Raw genomic sequence first — 10,814 nt, forward strand, 5'->3', positions numbered from 1 at the left:
TCTGTAGTCCATTAGGGTCATGTACATTTCCCTTCGCCATTGACTAACAGTCACTCCTACCGTCTGATTTCCTTAGAAGAAAATAGTTTTATCTAGACAGGATTTGGGCTATGCTTTCAAAATCAGCTTTTTCAAGCTTCAAAATTTGGTAAACAGTCAGGCATATTTGAATTGTTTCCATATTTCTCTGTGCTACCAGAAGACTTTTCTGATTGTCACTTAGCACCCCCTTAATTAAATCAAAGACAGCAGCTCAGGGCTGAGTGTTTGCTTTTCCTCCTACCTTTCCTTGCCCACATGAACTTGCATGTGTATCTGTGTGTGTGTGTGTGTGTGTGTGTGTGTGTCTGTCTGTCTGTCTGTCTCTCTCCAGAGAGAGGTAGTGATAATTTGTAAACATCAGATGTTAGGTCAATTTCAGTTGCTCTTTTCAATTCCTAACAAACTTAGCAGGGACGTTGGGAAATTACTGGTCATTAAAGTTTGAATGGAAAGCCCCAGGTCAAGGGTAACAACTTTTCTTCAGTTTAAAAGCTAATGTGGCCCTGAAGACAAGTCTGAAATACATTTGAAAATTGTTCCCATCAATGTGTTTTGGAAAGAACTCAGGCTGCTTGGAATAGACAGCCTGTTAACACCATGCCATTCAGCAAAGATACATAGCAGAAGTTGCCACTGCAAACACACTTCCTGGTGCTTAGGTGCTTGTGCTTCAGATGCGCATTCTGATCAGATGGTGGCTGCGAGGACAGACGTTGTCCAAGGACTTTCTACGAGACCTCATGCTTATGGAATACGTACCATCTTCTAGGCTCTCTCCTTCGCATTTCACACGTACTGTTTCATTCGACCCGACTGGAAACACTATGGCTTGTGCACCATTATTATCTCCACTTTACAGCCGCAGAAACAGAGACACAGAAAGTTCCACGAGTTTGCTCACAGACACACAGGTGGGAAGAAGTGAGACCAGGACGTGAAGTAAGGCACGCTGATTTTGGAGCTCCTGGCCATTGCACGAAGGCAGTTTGCCTTGCTTTGCTTTGGAGGCCGTACTTCTTTAGAAGTAAACATTTAGCTGCAGGCTGGCAGCCTCACCGAAATGACAGAAAGCAATTCGAGAGTCTTTGAAATCACCCGGCAGCTTTCAGACATTTCCTCTGTCACCCTCTTTCTGATAACGTCCCCACAATGACGTCACCGCTGGCAGGCGGTAACTGACCAAGAGCAGGGCTGGATTTTTCTACTCGGCCCTTGATCCCAGGGCTTCTAGACCCAGCATGTTCTCTCTGAGCTCCTGGGCCGACCGATGCTCACACTAATGCCACTGAAGAGCCAAAAAAAAAAAAATATATATATATATATATATACATATATATATATATATATGTATATATATATATACGAAAACTCTTTTTACGTTACTACTGTGGTGGGGGAGGATGTCATTAGGCCTTCAGTGAAGCAATCATTGTTTCCAAAAACAGGGGGAAAAAGTCAGCTTCTTGCACCTCAAGTAAGTTCATTGGCAAGGAGGCTTCTTGGTCTGAGGACAGCCTTGAAGACAGGTGGCTGTACTTCATGTATTTTCCATTAGGACTTCTCCAGATGCTTTTCGCAAGATTTCCTCTGACTCTTGGAAGGTGGACAGAGAAGGGGAGCAGGTAGAATACTGTGCACAAAAGTTTTTTTTAATTTTTTTTAATGTTTATTTATTTATTTATTTTTTAATTTTTTTTTTTAACATTTATTCATTTTAGAGACAGAGAGAGACAGAGCATGAATGGGGGAAGGTCAGAGAGAGAGGGAGACACAGAATCCGAAACAGGCTCCAGGCTCTGAGCTGTCAGCACAGAGCCTGACCCGGGGCTCGAACTCACGGACCGCGAGATCATGACCTGAGCCGAAGTCGGTCGCCTAACCGACTGAGCCACCCAGGCGCCCCAATGTTTATTTATTTTTGAAGGAGAGAGAGTCAGAGCATGAGTGGGGGAGGAGCAGAGAGAGGCAGACACAGAATCCGAAGCAGGCTCCAGGCTCCGAGCCGTCAGCACAGAGCCCGACGCGGGGCTCGAACCCACAGACCGCGAGATCATGACCTGAGCCGAAGTCGGACGCTCAACCGACTGAGCCACCCAGGCGCCCTGTGCACAAAAGTTTTGACCTCTTTGAAGACAAGTATACAAAGGGTCGGTACCAAAGTAAAGAGTCCGACAATAAATTTCATATATTGAAAAACAAAACAAAACAACACAAAACAAAAGTCAAGAGTCCAAAGGAGACATTTCCTCCAATCAGCTGGGAACCAGCTGTACGTCTGTCTCCAGGAGCTGACAGTCTATAAAACATTCTTATCCTGAGCAGGCCACGTTTCAGAGAAATCTACCTTTGTCGAAGGTAACAGGAAGAGGCTGATTTTCTTCTGTACTGGTGTGTGCTTTATTTGTGACATCACTAAAAGCTGGATTCACTCTAAGTAGCCCCAAATGCCGTGAACGTTCTGGTGGAGAATGGTGCAAATTGCCTAGCGGCCATAGAGAAACCTCCACTAACCAGATAATGTGAAGCGTTTCCAGCTAAATAATTAACATGTAATAATTTAGACTTGCTTGGCAGGGAGAAAATGCCAAGGAGGCCAACAGATTTGACCTTAAGTTTCAGCCATTTGGTTAACACGAATTCTCCGCGGTTTCATGTAATTTTCACCTACTCTGAGGCTGGCATTTCTATTCAGAGGGCAGCCGGGTAAACGATTAGCCAAAACAATTCTTTTTGACCAAATGAGTCAAGTCTGCAATAAACAATCTGGCAATTTTTTGTTTTTTTTAAGTTAAGGGGATTTTTAAAAGCACAGCAACATTTTCCTCACTTTTATGAAACACTGCCCCATGTTTCCAGGCAGAAAAGCAAAAACTCTCAAAAGGTCATGTAATGTCATTTCAGCAATGCAGAAATAAGAAGAAAACCAACTAACAAGCAAAAAGGATATAACTGATAACGATCTTTGGCAACAGGTCTTAAAGGAGAAGATATAAATATGCACACGTATACATGTAGTGCTAAGAGGATTTCACCTTGAAACTTCATAGCTCTAATTCCATAATAAAGGCCACTTGTTTGTCTCCGGCTAGATTAGCCTTTGAGCTGGGTTATACAGGAAATCAAATCCTGTTTCATTGCAGGAAGCATTGTCAATCTCCTCCCTGAGTACAAGTTTCAACAAATGGAGTAAGAGGCAAATAAAGCCTTTTCTTCATACCAGGCTGGAGCAGTGGGTGCACACAAACGCAGACTGGGATCCTGAAGTTCTCCCATGAGGCTCTGGGGAAGAATATATCCTCCCCTCCCCACAGGATCACGGCCTGTCCCACACCGGGGACATTGAATACTTCTGGCTTCTGCCAAGCAGTGCTCCTCAGCTGGGGATGTTATTCTTTCCAGGGGACTTTTGGAAATGTCTGGAGATATTTTTGGCTGTCATACTAGGAGCAAGCTGCAGTGGCACCAGATCAACAAAGCACATCAAAGTAGCATTACAAAGTCTCAAGAAATTAAGTTATCGTTGGAACCAGCGCCTACAAAAGTCAAGCCGGGCCCTGAGTGCTAAAATAAAAGATTTAAATAAGACTCAGAGTCCTTAAGATAATAATCAAAATGTCTAAGATTAAATGAAAATCACTGGCCACACCAAGAACCAGGAAAAGTACGACTTGAATGAAAAAAAGGCAATAAACTGACACCAACGGAGAAACAGATATTGGAATTATCTGACAAAGATTTTAAGGAGTTATTATCAAAATGCCTTAAAGAACAATTATGAATTCTCCTGAAACAAATGAAAAATAAAAACCATTGGCAAAGAAATAGAAGTTATTAAAAAGGACCAAGTTGACATTGTGGAACTGAAAAATACAATAACAGAAATAAAAAAGCAAACAAACAGTAATAGGGTGGGCTCAGTAATAGGGTAGAGATAACAGAGGATCAAATCGATGAACTTGAGGACCAATTAATAGAATTTACTCAATACGAAAAACAGAAAGTGGACTGGAAAAATATAAACAGAGCCTCAGGGAACTGTGGGGATAATAACAAAATTTTCCAAAATTCGTATTGCCGAAGTCCCAGAAGGAGAGTAGAAAACGAGTTGGAATGAACGAGTATTTAAAAAGAATAATGGCTGAAAATTTCTCAAATTTGGTGAAGGACATAAATCTACAGATTTAAGAAATTGAGCAATTCTCCAAATCTGATAGGCCCAAAGAAATCCAGGCCACCACATATCACAATTAAATGCCTAAAAACTAAAGACAGGGTCATCAAAGCAACCAGAGAGAAACAACACATCAACGATAAGGAACACAAATTCAAATAAAAACACATTTCTCCGGGCGCCTGGGCGGCTCAGTTGGTTAAGCATCCGACTTCGGCTCAGGTCATGATCTCATAGTTTGTGAGTTCGAGCCCCGCATCGGGCTTTGTACGCACAGCTCAGAGCCTGGAGCCTGCTTCAGATTCTGTGTCTCCCTCTCTTTCTGCCCCATCCCCACTCACGTTCTGTCTCTCTCTGTCTTAAAAATAATTAAAACATTAAAAAAAAAAATTCTCATCTGAAACCATGAAGGCCAGAGGAAGTTGTACATTTTTCTTTTTTTTTATATAGATTTCTTTTTCTCCTTTTTAAAAATGTTTTTGAAATGTTTATTTAATTTTGAGAAAGAGAGAGAGAGAGAGAATGCATGCGTGCACAACTGCGAAAGGGGCAGGGAGAGAGGGAGCCACAGAATCTGAAGCAGGCTCTAGGCTCTGAGCTGTCAGTGCAGAGCCTGACGTGGGGCTCGAACCCACAAACCGTGAGATCATGACCTAAGCCAAAGTCGGCTGCTTAACCGACTGAGCGACCCAGGTGTCCCACACATTTTTCGAAGAAGAAAACAAAAAAATTGTCAATGGTAAATTCTACATCTTACAAAGTCTTCAGGAATGAAAGGGGAATAGAGGCATTCGCAGATGAAGGAAAACTCAGATGAAGGAAAACTAAAGAATTTTGTTGCTAGCGGTCTTGCCTTCAGAAAATGGTGAAAGGAAATATAATTGACCCTTGAAAACACCAGTTTGAACTGCCCAGGTTCACTTCTATGTAGAGTTTTTTTTTAAGAGTTGACAGCAGAAGCCACAAAATGTTCATTTACAGCTGGGCACCCGAGTCTCCACAGGACCAGATCAAAGGCAACTGGGGCAGAGGCCCTGTCTGCTGGCCCCTGAGACACAGGGAGGCCGACCAAGGCTGTCGGAAGCCCCTGGGGGCCCCTGGACCAGAGCTGCAGGTTTCCCTGTGCCAACAGGGTGGTTGGGTGAAGTGCTCGGGGCTGGCAGGAGGGAGGCTAGGCTGAGCAGGGGGATGGCACAGAGGGCAGGGACCACAGTAGGTAGGGAGCCTGAGCCCCTGATGTCTCTGTCCCGTGTTTTCCATACACTAGCTTGTGGAAGCTGCTCTGGGCAAGCTTGGAGCTTCAGGCCCCACCTGGGCTGGGCATGGACCCTTCCCCATGTGGTGCTCTGGCTCTGAGGCCTCCTTGGGCACTCACAAATGGCCACAGTTACGGGCTGATGGTATACTTGTAGGCAGAAGTGGCAACCGTACTATTCCTCTATGCTGCTCTTGCCAGCTTTGGGCCCAACCAACAGCTGATACGGCTGAGCTGGGGCCAACAGGAGAGGAACATCACCATGCTGGGGCCAGGCCCACCCTCACTGCTGTCTTTCGGTGGCCCAGCCTATCTATATGTGGACTGTTTTCAATAAGTATATGAACGGTACTATAAAAGTATTTTCTCGTCCTTATGATTTTCTTAGTGATATTTTTCCCTCTGGCCTGCTTTATTGTAAGAGCACAATATATAACATATACATAATGCTTGTCAATTGGCAGTTATTGGTAAGGCTTCCAGTCAACAGTAGGTTATTAGCAGTTACGTTTCTAAAGAGTTGACAGCTGTATGCAGACGGCTGGGGATTGGCATTCCTCACCTCAGCATTGTTCAAGGGCCAATGGTAATTCAAACCGAAAGATGATGATAAAGGAGGGAAACTGGAAGCATTGGAAAGGATGAAAGAACAATGTAAAGAGCAAAAGCATGATACATACAGTAGACTAACTCTTGTCACGATCTCTGTAAATCATATTTAATGAGTACAACAAAAATTACAATACTATCTGATGTTCAAGACTATGATATTTAAAAGTGGGAGAAGTATAGGAACTAAAATGGAAGCAAGGAGTCCACACGTCATTTGAAATGGCAAAATGTTAATAATAATAGACTCTAATAAGTCACATGTGTATATTGCCATACCCAGGGCAACCATTAAGAAAACTTCCAAATAGATACACTCAAAACCGCTATAATTCAATCAAGATAGAATACTAAAAACATACACAATACACTGGAAGGAAAGGGGGAACAGAGGTGCAAGAAATAGAGGAAACAAGTCATAACAAGTAATTAGATGGTAGACAACTACCTTAAATGTAAATGGTCTAAATATGCCAATTAAAAAGCAGAGATTGGCACAGTGAGTTTAAAATTAAAAAAAAAAAAAACAAAAAACCACCCACAACCCATCTATGTTATTTACAAGAAATTCACTTTAGGGTCGCCTGGCTGGCTCTGTTGAAGGGGTGTGTGGCTCTTAATCTCAGGGTCATGAACTGCATGGAGCCCTGTGATGAGTGTAGAGATTACTTAAATACATAAAAACTTTACAAAATTCACTTTAATTTCAACAAAATTGGTAAATGGTCAGTAAAAGGATCAAAAAATATAACTACGTAAACATTAACTTAAAAAAGAAGGAATGGCAATATTAATATCAGATAAGGTAGACCTTATATGAGCAAAGAAACTTATTAGAAACAAAGAAAGACATTGCATAATGATAATTCCTAATCACCAGGAAGACATAGCAATCCTAAGGATGTATGCCCCAAACAAGAGTATTAGATACCTAACGGCAAAATCTGATAGAGCTGAAAAGAGTAATACACAAATCCATAATTATTGTTAGGGATGTCAACACCCCCTTTCAGCAAATCATATAATTATTAGATAGAAAATCAGCAAATCAAAGTGCAGGTTCTGTATATGACTATATATGACTCATATGTATTTCTATACAGACTGCCAAAACAAGATAACCAGAGCTTAACTGCTGATCCTCTTCTGGTGAATTTCCCAGGAAAGCAGAAATTCACACGAGAAATTTCAAAAGATTGAAATTAGAGTGTGCCCAAAAGATTGAAACTAGAATGTGCCGATTGGTCAGTATTGAGTATGTTTCTTAAGTATGCCAATTCATTTAGAAGGAAAAAATCTGTCGGCAGTATCTGAGTTCTCTTATGAAAAAACTTAAGTCTGACTAACATGGTGTTTGCAAAATACATGAAATCTGACATGGAGTCTGAAAAAGGCATTTTTTTCTTTTTCTTTCTTTCTTTCTTTCTTTCTTTCTTTCTTTCTTTCTTTCTTCCTTTCTTTTCTTCCCTCCTTCCTTCCTTTCTTTCTTTCTTTCCTTTTCTTCTTTTTTTTTTTTAAGATTTTATTTATTTATTTATTTATTTATTTAGAAGAGGTGGGGTAGGGGCAGAGAGAGAGGGAGAGAGGGAATCCTAAGCAGGTTCCATGCCCGGCACAGAGCCCAATGTGGGACTCAGTCTCACAACTGGGAGATCATGACTTGAGCCGCCCAGGCACCCCTGAAAAAGGCATTTATGAGTAGATACTTTTTCTTTAATAACTTCATCAGTCCTCACATAATCAAGTGACGCACAAATTCAAGCGAGAAAAATTCACCTGAAAATTCTAGAACTTGGGTACAGAACAAAGCAATTCAAAAGACAGTGAGAGCTCCCTGGCTTGATTGGGAGACATGTATTCTAGTCACTGCTCCCCTATTAATAGCTCTGTGATTTGGGGTAAGTGCCTTCACCTCTCTGAGCTTTAATTTTCTCATCTAAAAGATGAAAGAGGTTGAATTAACTGACCTCAAAAGGTTCTTTCCTGCCCTGAACTTTTAAAACAATGTGTCAATTTCAAGCTTGTAAACAGGAAGCTGCTTTGGCCTCTGGATTGAAAATGCCTCTTCAAAACTGCCGATAGAGAACTTCTCTCCTTTGAGTGAGTTCGAGAAGATCACCACAGAACACTGCATTCCACTGTGAAAACAAACCTGGAGGCCAAAGCGTAAGGTGGGCCTGAAGGAGGTGTCCCAGTGCAACAGGCAGAGTAGAATGGTGGGCCAGGAAAAGTTCTACTAGACCAAAAAAAAAAAAAAAAAAAAAAAAGGATAAGACTCTTCTGCTTTTCAGAGTTGACGTTGGTAGCTGGAAACTCACACATGTTCTCACCCAAGAGACTTCAGAAGGGGTCTCCAACGAATGTTCTAGTTTTTAAAAAGCAGAGTAGTTGCAGTGCCCTCGAAGAAAACAAATGTGCCGGGAGGGGGTATAAATAACCCAATGAGTGAAATGCTTCATTCTAACTCAGCTCTTAGCTGCATGTATAGCAAATGGACAAAGGCTCGTAGGGGAGCAAAATGCACTGAAAATAAGAGCCTGCTCCCCCTGCACCTTGGCTGCAACTGCACATCGCACACATTTGTTAATTTATTTATTTCCAGAATCACTCTCTTTTTGCTGGGGAGAGTCCTTTAGAAGTCAATGAAGTGACACTGAGTCAGAGGCAGCAGGGTTCTAGGAAAACACAACCAGCTCTAGGTGATGAGGGGGGTAACGGTCAGGAGAACCACGGGTTCAAGACCCCCTAGGTAGATATTAAGAATACCACAATACTAGAATTCATCCTTGCAAACAAATATTCGTTAGCATCTGGAATTTGCTTACAACCACGAATAGTTCTGAGGTCCCGGAGGTGTCCCAGACACCCCTGGAGGAGCTCACAGTTTGGTTGGCCCCATCAGGTAGGGTTCCGGCAGGAAACGGTCGCCTTCTCAGATGGGAATTTAAGGATGGGACTATTGACTGAAGAGTGGGCGAAGTTAAGGGAGGTTGCAAGGCGGGTGGAGGCATATCAGCTTTCAAGGGAATGAGCCATCTCAAAATGGCCGGGTGCAAGTTAAGAGGCAAGTGGAATGCAGACAAGGTCTACTGACCTTGCAGCTTAACACGACTGGGATTCGCTAGGATTTTGTTTGCTCAGCACTTGCAGTTGGAGGGGCCTCTCTCTTGTGCCGAAACGAAACCATACTTCTCAACCTTTTCACCATGACCTCAAGAATGCTGAGCTCTGCCAGCCTGATTTCCTTCTCACCGCTGTGCTACCTGTAACCAACCTGCCAACGCTGAAGAGCTCTAGTTGGCTCCATGGAATGAGTAAGCATATATCTGTGTGGGCTTGGGGCTTCCCTCCAGTGTCTTCAGAGGCCACCCTTGGCCAGTTCCTCCTTTGGCTCAGTAAATGTCCTGGTTTTCGGAAACAAGACAATCACCACCCTAGGTACCCCAAGTCCCATTTCACCTTCAAGGTAACTAACATCCCATTGCGGCTGATGGCCAGCCAGCCCAAGGTCACACAGTAGACTCAAGCCCAGCTTGGGCCCCTGCTTTTCATACCTCATCGTTTTATGACTGGCCTAGGAATGGGTTATAATCTCTCCCGGGCAAAGCCGTTATCCATGCTGGCGGCCAGAGCTACTGTGTTCAGTGAAATCGCTTTAATCTTTATCTTCTCCTACATAGCTTCTGGAGTTTTCCCATGATTCCCTCAACGCATTTATCTTGAACTCAATCTTCTGTATATTTAGAATGACGGAAAATATGCAGGATAATTTAGGTCCCATTAGTAGGCTATGCGTGCCTCTGTTATAGTACTTATCACATCATGCTATAATATTTTTGTTTAGATATCTGTCTCTGCCACTTGACTGTGAGTTCCTCCAGAGCCCGGGACATACCTTACTCATGTTAGTGTTCCAGCTCGTCCACAGAACTAAGCAGCTGAACACTTTGAACATAGTAAGTTTTTAATGAACGAGCTGGCTTTAGAGTAAGGCTCAGTAGACACATATCCCAGGTAGATGTGTATTTGTGTATTTGACAGATATTTCTTAAGTTTTTGCTGTGTGTCCAGCACTATGCTGAGCTCTAAGAATCCCCAAACACCACCTCTGAACCCAGGGAGAGAACAGTCGATTAAAGAGATTCATTTCTAATTGCTATGGAGTAAATCTTTTGTTTCTCCAAAATTTTTGTGTTGAAATCTTAACCTTCAAAGTGATGGTATTAGGGGGTGAGACCCTAGAGAGGTAATTAGACCCTTAGGGTGGAGCGCTCATGAATGGGATTATTGCCCTTACATAGGAGTCCCCAGAGGGATCCCTCACCCCTCCTCACATGCGGAGTTGTAGGAAGATGACCGTCTATGAACCTGGCAGCTCTCATCAGACACTACATCTGCTGGCGCTTTGACCTTGCACTTCCCAGACTCCAGAACTGAAGGGAATACATTTTTGTTGTTTATAAGCTACTCAGTCTACATTTTTTTTTTTTTTTGTTATAGCATCCTGAATGGACTAAGACGCTAATAATCATCATGCAATTTGCAGAGATGCAGGGTATTAAAGAAAACTAGAGGGGAATATTTAATATGGCCTGGTTTTTTTTTTTTAAGTATGAAATTTATTGTCACATTGGTTTCCCTACAACACCCAGTGCTCATCCCAACAGGTGCCCTCCTCAATGCCCATCACCCACTCACCCTTCCCTCCCACCCCCGATCAACCTTCAGTTTGTTCTT

General features: G+C 42.6%; 1 long non-coding RNA gene across 1 annotated transcript; it reads left to right on the forward strand.

Annotated features, from left to right (window-relative positions):
* Nucleotides 1–7,909: 7,909 nt before the first annotated feature.
* Nucleotides 7,910–10,026, forward strand: LOC109249634 (uncharacterized). Its single transcript, XR_002072676.2, has 4 exons — nt 7,910–7,975; nt 8,109–8,248; nt 9,219–9,391; nt 9,922–10,026. It is a non-coding gene; the product is annotated as an uncharacterized LOC109249634 (long non-coding RNA).
* The last annotated feature ends 788 nt before the right edge of the window (nt 10,027–10,814 follow it).

The sequence above is a fragment of the Panthera pardus genome, unplaced genomic scaffold (assembly GCF_024362965.1).
Source record: "Panthera pardus isolate Hobbes unplaced genomic scaffold, ASM2436296v1 HiC_scaffold_17, whole genome shotgun sequence".
In the NCBI taxonomy this organism is placed as follows: Eukaryota; Metazoa; Chordata; class Mammalia; order Carnivora; family Felidae; genus Panthera; species Panthera pardus.